The sequence below is a fragment of the Clarias gariepinus genome, chromosome 11 (assembly GCF_024256425.1).
Source record: "Clarias gariepinus isolate MV-2021 ecotype Netherlands chromosome 11, CGAR_prim_01v2, whole genome shotgun sequence".
Taxonomy (NCBI): domain Eukaryota; kingdom Metazoa; phylum Chordata; class Actinopteri; order Siluriformes; family Clariidae; genus Clarias; species Clarias gariepinus.
In genome coordinates, this window is record NC_071110.1 from 30182501 (window position 1) to 30192610 (window position 10110).

General features: G+C 39.0%; 1 protein-coding gene across 1 annotated transcript in view; it reads left to right on the forward strand.

The window, feature by feature from the left end:
* Positions 1-61, forward strand: part of LOC128533008 (cytoplasmic dynein 2 heavy chain 1) — an 83849-nt gene extending 83788 nt beyond the window's left edge. The window contains exon 92 of the mRNA XM_053507182.1: positions 1-61. This exon is cut by the window's left edge and continues 335 nt beyond it. The gene's annotated coding sequence lies outside the window, so the exon portion shown is untranslated.
* The last annotated feature ends 10049 nt before the right edge of the window (positions 62-10110 follow it).

Genomic DNA, 10110 nt, shown 5'->3' on the forward strand with positions numbered 1-10110 from the left:
TATTTCAGAAATTTAATTCACTGTTTATATTGTTGTAGTAATTATTTGTTCAATAAACATATTTTTTCACTGCTCTGTGTGTGTGTGTGTGTGTGTGTGTGTGTGTGTGTGTGTGTGTGTAGTTTTGTGTAGGTCCTACTGGGAACTAAAGCTATCTGTTACAGGAGTCTGAAAGAACAGTCCGGTCTCATGTAGGGCAAACTGAGATAGAAACGTGATCATTGTGACGTGAACGTGTAACATCAGCACACACACACACACACACACACACACACACACACACACACACACACACACACACACACACACCAAGCAGCAACCACGCAAGCAGGTGTTTATGAATCAAATATCCAATCTGATTATACAGACAGACCATTTCATTTACTCATCCTTTCATCTTATTATTTCAGGAATTGAAAGTGGAGCGAGGAAGAAAAGGTATAAAGGAAGAAAAAAGGATAAAAAAAGAAGTAGAAAGAAAAAGTAAATGCATGAAGCAGAGCCTCTGATCGGTCAGCAATAACATTATGGCTACTTGCCCAATTCTAAGTAGGTCCCCAGTTTTGCACCCAAAACACGTATTAAAGACAGACCTACTGTATAGCTGCAGTTTTGGCGTTCCCCTGACCCAGTTGTCTAGCCTTCACAATTCACCAAAGTCACTCAAATTCTTATGCTTGCCCATCCTTACACATCAACTTCAGGAAAAAAAAAATCCTAATACATTAGTCTGGCTTCACGATTTATTTTAATTATTTTTTAGAAAGGACAAATACATAATTTTTCAACTTATCTTCTTGATTTTCAATACACTTTGTCCATCTCCCAACAAGCGTTCGTATTTCTTCATTAAAAAATGTTTTTATTCTAAGCCGCGAGCCATAAACGCACTGCTGTCCTCAGTTCTTCATCAGAAGTGAATCTTCGTCCTTGTAGGTCTGCTTTCAGGGGAATAAACAGGTGGAAGGCCAACAGAGTGAAATCAGGCCTATAGGAAGGAAGGTTTAACAGCAGTTTAAAAGTTTTTGCAGAGTGTCAATGTGGGCAGAAGTGTGCAGATGTGCATCGATACAGTACATCCGAGGTTTATGCTTAAGCTCTTTAAATATATTCAAAAAATTCCCTTTTTCATGATAATGTTCCAATACTGGCCCTTAAGAATTCCAGGAAACTGTAAGCGTTGATGAATTTTCCAGCTGATGTTGGACTTTTGAACTTTTTCTCGGTCGGTGATTGAGGATGTTTCCGTTCCATACTTTCCCGTTCACTCTCAGGCTCGTAGTAAAGAATCCGTGTCTCTTCACCAGTAATGATTCTCTTCAAGAATCCTTTACCATGGGTTGCTTTTCCGTGAGTTGTTTCAGCCCCAGGTACATCAGACTACTGTATATAAAAACGAAAACACTTAAAGTCTGTGTGGCCAAGAGAATTGTGGATAATTTTCATGTATATCCCACCGATTTTTCCGTATATCCCTCCCACTTTGAGGTGCCATGGTAACGAGATATTGTAACTGTACCTAGTCTGACAAGGGCTAAAATGCCTGGGTCAGAGGATCTCTAAAACAGCAGAGGTGCTCAGTCTGCAATGGTCAGGACCTGCCAAAAGGGCTCGGAAAAAAGGAAAACGGTGAACTGGTGACAGGGTCATGGGCATTATTCAATTCAGTTTTATTTATATAGCGCTTTTAACACTGATCACTGTTGCAAATATGATTTACAGAATCAAAAAATTATGGAAATTAGAAAGTGTGACGAAATATGTATGAATCATAATTATCAGATTGTCCCTGAGAGCGATGATGGCAAGGAAAACCTCCCTGAGATAACAATGGTACGAAACCTCTTCAAATCGTGTGCCATATCGCAAATCAGCGAGACGGCACACCAACACCATGTTCAACAGGACCCATATCAGAAACTTCCTCCTCTTCATCTTCTTCAGCAGACATATTCTTTTTTTTTTATTATTATTTACCTGAGTCTCCAATAATGAAGGTGGACTCCATATTAACTTAAACCTCTCCTGTTATACTGATCTTCCAGCCCCCTTACACACAGCATGACTGCAGATCAATCCCTGCTATCTGATATCACCCAAATGAGGATGGGTTACCTGTTAAGGTAAAGTCAAGGTTTCTTCCTATTCTCATCTCAGGGAGTTCGTTTTTAGCAAATGATATTACCCTGGCTGGGGCATCTAGAAATCGCCCTTTAACAAAGGGTTAAATTTGACATGAACTCCAGCTTAAGGTTTAAAGTCAAGATCATTTATGACTTTCAATAAGAAATATGCCAAAACTTTAGACATAAATGTTTTTTCCCCTTTTTTGTCATGTCCCTGTGATTAAAAACCATATATTCACGCTGCGTTATTTAACACCCACCTGAACACGCTGCATACCGAAGACAAATAAAGGCCTTGATTCATTTGCATTCATTTCACAGAACCCAGAAAGAATGAATCCAATCTGTTTTCTTTTCCCCCCCTTTAAATCCATCCCGGAGAGAGTTGGTTCATTTGCAGTCAGTGACCTCGTGTTAATTGTGTTCCAATCACCCAGTGAGAAATAAGGTTATATATATATACTGTATAAATACTCTTACATATATACATAATAGGAATATTAAACAGTGCAAGGTTTAAAAGCTAATTTGCTCGTACTGGGGAAATGTACCTGCACTAATAGCCCTGCTCCTGTACCCTATGTGTATACACACTGATGCCCAAGAAATTAAAATAAACTTCAGGACTTGTATAAGCAGACCGAAGTTACCTTAATAACAAAAGTTGACTCTTCTGTCAAAACGGTTTATCCTTCACATCCATCATACTTTTACCGTATTATTAAACATTCAGGAATTAGAAGGAACAGTTTCCAGCGCAACATTTAGCCCATTGTATGAGTTTCTCGCGATTGTTGCAAATCCAGGCGCTATGTATACGAGAAAGAAAAAAAAAACATGAGGAAAACAAATTATTGAGCACATCAGGCAATCACGGAATGTTGATGGCTTTGGAGCGTCTCCTTCACGTCGTCAGTGTGGGCGATATTACTTCCTCGCCATACTGTCCTCAGTGGGAGCTCGTTACAAGGAAACAACAAAGAAATGAATTTATTCATGATATTACAATCAGACTATCCTTCCTGCATCATATCAAATCTAACACTACATTACTCAAAGCTGTATGAATAGGAAGCGGTGCAATGTGAAAGATTATTCATTGTGACAGGAAAGTGGCTGATCAATTTAAACTGCTAGAACATAACAATTACGGCTTTTATATACAGGAGACGCAGGAACGCTGGAAACAAAACAGAACTATTAGACCTATTAGGCTTTCCCTCAGATGTTTCCCCTCAGAAATTACCAAGAAGAATCTCTATCCAGACTAAATTTCAGTGTAATTACATACAGTATATCACCATATGCTAACCTAACACAGCAGTAATTCTCTGGGTGAGACTGTCATGTTGATTTTTTTGCTTTGTTTTGTAACACTCAAAACGCTGCTCCGTGCCCCCATGACTTTGCGTCTGTACTATAATAATAATGATTCACCCGTTGGTCTTTCTGCCAAAATGACTTTTTCATACTCAGAATGCGGGAGATGACCCGAGCTTTTATTCACCACACAATATCAGACTGTATAACTGTCGTCCTGTGCAAATGTCACTGGGTAACTGGCTGCGTTGCAAATGCTATGATCTAGAAATTACTCAGTCAAAGAGCAATATGGATGTCACAGAGGATATTAAAAATCTAAACATCTCTAGTATACCGAAGATACCTAGATGATGTGCTCTTCCAGATTCCCCCAGAGCTGGGATCAGGCATTGCATAATACATCCCATAATACTTATTCTTGAAAAATATATAAAACAAGCAGAAATGGATTCAAAAGTAATAGAGACAGAAAGTCTGATTATATTGACGTAGGTTTTCTTCTCGACTATGCAAGTAACTGTAAAACTGAAAAATACAGATATTTTATTGTAAAAATATTTTGTCTGGCTAAAGGAAAAAAGTCACCATTTCAGAAGGGTCAATTTATTGGCCTGCATGAAGCAAAGAAAACAATTTAGAAAATGTGAAATAACTGCAGTTAGGGTTGACACTGTCCAAAACATTATTAAAACCTGCATGGATAGTCTTTAACTGTGAATATCAAGGAACAAATGTGGTTAAAAGAAAAAAAACTAAATAAAAAAAAAAAAAACAATTGGGATCACTTAAACACTTGAAGTTGCATCATTAAGAAAATGTACAGTAGAAATCAGAGCTGTGTTTAATAGTAAAAGTAAGAGCATTTCCATACACACACTATATGCTGAGAACTCAGCCATAAGAACACCACTTGTTAATGATGCTCATCAAAAAACACATATATTATTTAGGGAGTATAAAGACTGGACTTTGCAGCGATAAAAAAAATGTCTCTAATGAGTCCAGATTGAGCCTATTTCAGAGTGATGGGTGTGTCAGGGTAAGAAGGGAAGCACATAAAGAGATTCACCTCATGCATAGTGTCTGCTGTACCAGCCTCTGGAGACAGTGTGATGATCTGGGGTTGATCAGTTACTCAGGTCTAGAATCAACAACGTTATGTGGCAATAAAATTAAGTCAGCTGATGACCTGAATGTACTGAATCACCAGGTTATCACACCTATGGAGTATTTCTTCCCTGATGGCATGCGACATATACCAGGATTTAGATTGTGAAACAGTTGCTTTGAGAAAATGAGGAATCATTTTCACACATGAACTGGACTCTGAACTGAACATTTTCAAATTAAAGCCAAAGGCAGCTGAACAAAATCTGCAACTTTTTTGGCCAGACAGTGTATATTTTCAAGCCAATATCAGCCAAATAATAGTCAATGACCAGTCATGCGTCTTGTTCCTTTTCAGGAGTACTGTATGAGGATGCAATGTTTTAGGCTCTGTCTCAGAATATCCCTGCAGTTTGATAATAAATTAACTGCTGTCTTCAACTTCAACCCTAACTTTTAACCATACTAGCCAAGAGGCCAATGCAGACATACTCCTGATGCTCTCTTGAGATCTTAGCAATGTTCCATGACACATGGTAGATTTAAAAGGGTCAATATAGTCCCAATAGACCCTCCGTTTTATAAATATACCAGGCATAAGTATTCCAATTCTATATCTTACTCTTTTACCTCTTAGCAGTATTGGCATCTGTAGGACCATGCCAGAGTTGGTTGCTTCACAAAGGAGCAGGGTATTCAGGACACCTCCAAGCTCTTTACACCCGTGATGAAATGGAAAACGAGCTCTCTCTGTTTAACAAGCCACACAGTTTATCGCTATGATGAACACGAGGCAAGATTAACTGTGAATGCCAGCTAATTCTACTTCATCACCATCAGGCTAGATTCACTAAGAATGGCAGCTAATCTGCCACTCCAACATCTGGCACAGTTATATGCTTGCCAGTCAAAGTCAGCCCCCCACACACACACACACATGTGTCCTTGTGGTAATTTAAGAGACCTGTGTGCTTCATTGCTAAATGATGCAGGGTCTCCCTTAGGTAAGGTTGCCACACATCATCAGTTGGCTGAAATTGATTTTTTTCTATGTGCTGGTTTGCTCATACAACAACCAGAAACGTGGCACAAGTTTGTGTGCATGGGACTGTCCCAGGTGGGTCCATCCATAATTAGCCACACGGAAGATGAATTCATATGATGGAACTGAACAACAGCGCAGCAGATGGATGTATATCCAGATAAGAAGCGTCTCCCCAGGAAATGTTTGGTGAGCTGCAGGTAGACCTCTTCATTAATGCCAAATAATGACAACACCGCAGCATGCTAGGGCAGGATACGGTGGCTGTTAGCCATTTGTTACACGTCTCTTCTCTGCTAACAATGCTTCTTTTCACATTGCAGAGATTTGAATCCTGGTTTCAGCTGCTTCTTTTAACAAGTGATCCTAGCAGCCTCCTACATTTCCTCCACTGGATTAAAAGATTTGGCCCACTCAGAGAGATCACCTGATTGTATGTCTGGGCTGTCAAAAAAGTCAACCACTGAGGAGTGCAACTTAGCAGTTAGGAAAACATTTCATAGTCTCTAGCACACAGAATTTGTATTCCATTAGGTCCACAGAGGTGTTAAAATTGGGGAGCACACTGGCTGGATCCGGTGCACTGGTTCATTCTAAAAGCTTTTTTTCAGAGACTTGACATCAAGACTGTGAGCTCATGGGCCTTATTTAATGGAATTTCTGGGACTGAATTCTGCCATGAACTTTTAAGGACCTGAACTGAGAATCGCTCTTGTGCTGCAGTCCATGAAGGTTCCACTTCACATTTTATGTTACAGTGGAGTTAACCTAGTGTGAATTTCACAGCTTTAAGCATGACATTGCTAGTGATATCCTATTCATCATACAAAAGGTGATAAGGAATTGAGGTGTGTTCAGAAGATATACACCTGTCCTTAAAATTTTTGAAGGATTGTAGCCACAATTTAATAAAGGCTGGTGCATCGTGGTTACAATGGATCTTTCATTTGTAGAAAGAGCATGTAATATCATTTGTTAACTTTCAGACAGTGACACTCGCTTTCAAATGTCTTTCCAAGAACTGCATGGGGTGTAAAGTAAAGGCACTGCAAAACGCACTGTACGTAGAAGTCATAATAGAAAAATGGCTTGTAAGAAGGGCTCGTAATCTAAAACACTCGTAAATCAAAGTTTTCCCATAAGAAATGGGAAATGAAATGGAATCTCAAATTATTCGTTCCACAGCCCCAAAAATTAATACATAAAAATAATTAATACAAAAAAATAATAAATATAAGTAAAAATAAAACAACCTCTTAAGGGGTAAGAGAGAAAAAACATTGGTTCAGTCTTGATCATGTGACGCTCGCCGTCAAAGCAAGAATGATACAAGAGTAATACATGATACTCGGTACTCGTAAACCCAGACTTGCTCGTTTTTCAAGTAAAAATGTATTTAAAATAAAAAATCTTTTCTCGTCTTGCGGAACGCTCGAAAACCGTGTTACTCGCAATCCGAGGTTCCACTGTAATATGTTTGTTTTACACTTGGCTGTGAAAATGGTGTGTTTATGTTGTGAAAAATAACCGTCATAACACCGTTACCACCATGTTTTCAGGACATGTTGTTCCAAAGTTAATTTTCCCTCCGCTTTTGTCTCACTCTCTACCTCTCTCTCTCTCTAATACACACTCAAGATATTCACCTGACTGGAAACCAAGTTTCAAAACAGGAAACAGGAAAAGGAGGAATGCGTGTGGATTCGCAGTCGTGACTCTACTTTACTGGTCTTGTAATGTAATTGTAATGTAGTGAGAGAAACAGAGAGAAAGGGGGGAAAAGAGTAGCAGAGAAACATTAAGAGGAAAGATCGAGAAGAGAGAGCAGTACAAGAGTAGGTCAGAAATAGAGAAAAGGAAAGAGAGTTTTTTTGTGGTTTGATCGTTGTCATGAGGACAGAAATGTAAGTTTGGAATGATGGGTGAAACATTTTAAGTCACCCTTCAGAAACTTTTATTTCCTTTAAAGTTGATTGAAATTAAAATTAAGACAATTAAAATATACTGTAGCTGCGATCCGTCTGTCCTAATAGAAATCTGTTTGGTCGCCGAAAAATAATAGCATTCTAATCAAAATATTACTAAAAACCATACAGTTCTGAATGTTGTGCATCCATCCACTGATGATCCACAGTCTTTAATGGTGTGCGTGCTCTCAGTTTTCGAGAAGCACCTACAGTGTCAGTAATCCTAATAAATCTGCTTTGTGAGTCCGCATTAAGTGTGGGCTCACATTAGAACCAACTAGCAAAATAAGACACCATGCAGCTTTGAGACGAAGACGTATAACCAAAACTTGCCCACTGAAAAAAAAACAACAACATAATAATCACCTATGATAGGAAAAGAGAATTTTTTTTATAAATAGAATAGATGAGCTGATGCATCACTAAGCTGCCGTTACCATAGTTACTGAAATGTTAGTTATTTATGTCCTTATTTCGTTCAGTTTCTGATAAGGACAGATTGTTCAGTATGTCTTTTTCTCACACACACACACACACACACACACATGCTTGAAGATCTGTTTTTGGTAATACGTCCCTTAAAAATAGTATGAAGAGCGTGAATATTAGAAATGAAATTTAGTGAATATTTAAAGCTTGTGCAGATTTCTTTTGATCGCTGTTTAGTAGCGGGTTAATCAATTTTAAACAAGTTCTTATAGGTTGAACAAATGGTTAATTGTAATGAAAGTAATGGAAGTGGAGTACTAAGTTGTGTGAACTCTGTAGACAGTGTATGGTGTGTTTTGTTGATTATAGCGCTTTTTGTTAGGCCGTCCTCATAAAGTGAGGGTAGGCCCCGGCACAAACGGATAGCTTTTCAGTCCTCATTTGCCCTTCTACTGTGCACTTTGGATCCTGCTTCCCCAAGTGATGCATGTATGGGCGTAGAGTTAATGACCTTGCCAAAGGGCCCAACAGTGGTGGAGGGGCTTAAACCTTTGACTCGATCAGCAATCTGGAGCCTTAACCGCCTGAGCTCCTACTGCACCTAAAGAGTTTTATTCCTTATTTATTAATAAAGAAGGCTTAGGAGTCTAAGAGCAAAATGGGGTGTGTTCTTCTGTTCCAGTTGGTACAATTAGGCCACAGATAATTACAATGTCTTATAATGAGCTCTACACTGTACTATGAGGGTCTATAGTTCCCCACAGAGTAACATCCGGTTAAGATTGTCACAACCCTGGCACTTATTGCCATAGAGATTTGTAGCAAGCTACAGTTGCTCGTGTAGTGTCATGGCAGACAACTGGACACTTGCTTTTGGACTGTTGCAAGTGACTTTTTTTTATTGGTTTGCATTCCTTTTTTTTTTTTTGTACTTCCTGTACAAAAGGGCTCTGTGAGTTTCAGTAGCCCCTTGCCTGGCTACACTTGACTCCCGACAGTCATTGATGACCAAGGACACTTGAAATCACTCAAGTTCCAAAGGGTTCCCTTTTTGAGTCTGGTTTCTCTCAAGCGTTCTTCCTATTGCCATCTCAGGAAGATTTTCCTTCCATTTTGATTTATACATATTTTTTTCACATATTACCTATTTATTTATTTTTTGATTCTGTAAAGCTGCTTTTTATGATAACCAAAAAAAAAAGTCATATGCATGGTCAATAAAATTAAATGCTGAGTCACCACAACACTCTCTCTTTGGTTAGCCATGATCTTGCCACACATCCTCCCACGGCTCTTCACCATTTGTGAATTCTTAGTGATTCATAGCAACTGGAATTAAGGAGCTTTGAAAAAAAAAAAAGAAATGCTTAGTTGGCTTCATGTATCTCTGAGGAAGCACATGTTAACCTTCTTGCTTCCTCATTGATATCTGTGTAATGGAGCGGGTTAGCTAGTACATGAGCTCGAGTGAAAAGGTGAAAAATCCAAAGAACCAAAGAAAACTGTTGATTTTCAACTGCTTGTAGAAGTTTATATGCAAAAAGCTTCTCCACCCCTGCAGGCAGACAGAGACAGGAGGGATGTTTAGGATGGACAGATATAATAAACGAATGTGGGCACTCTCTTTACGATGATGACTCACTCATCCTCTTCAGGGTGAAGTCATTACTTCCTGTCTCACAGTCTCCCCATCTGTCTGTCTCTCTTGCCGAAAAAAAAGCCATTTCTGTAAGAAAAGATAAACACGTTTTGTAAGCTGTCGGGTCTTGACAACGTTCCGAGCCGTTTGCCCACATCCTGTCTTCTCTTCACTGATCTTCATCACTCCATCCTGGACCTTCTGCTTCTGCCGCTGATGCAACAGTGATGCCAAGGCAGCAACACGCACGTACTGTATACTCTCTTACAACAGAGTCAAAACCAGAGAGAAAGACAAACAGATCCATACAGAGCGATGGACGTAAAGATACTTCCTTGGTTTGTTATGGAAGAAATAAAAGATGACAGGATGTGCAGTTTTAATAATAAAACTCTAAAAAAAAAAGCTGCTGATTGGTCAATCGTTATGATGTCATTATGACACCTGGCAGATGGAATTCGAGACATCTTTGATCTG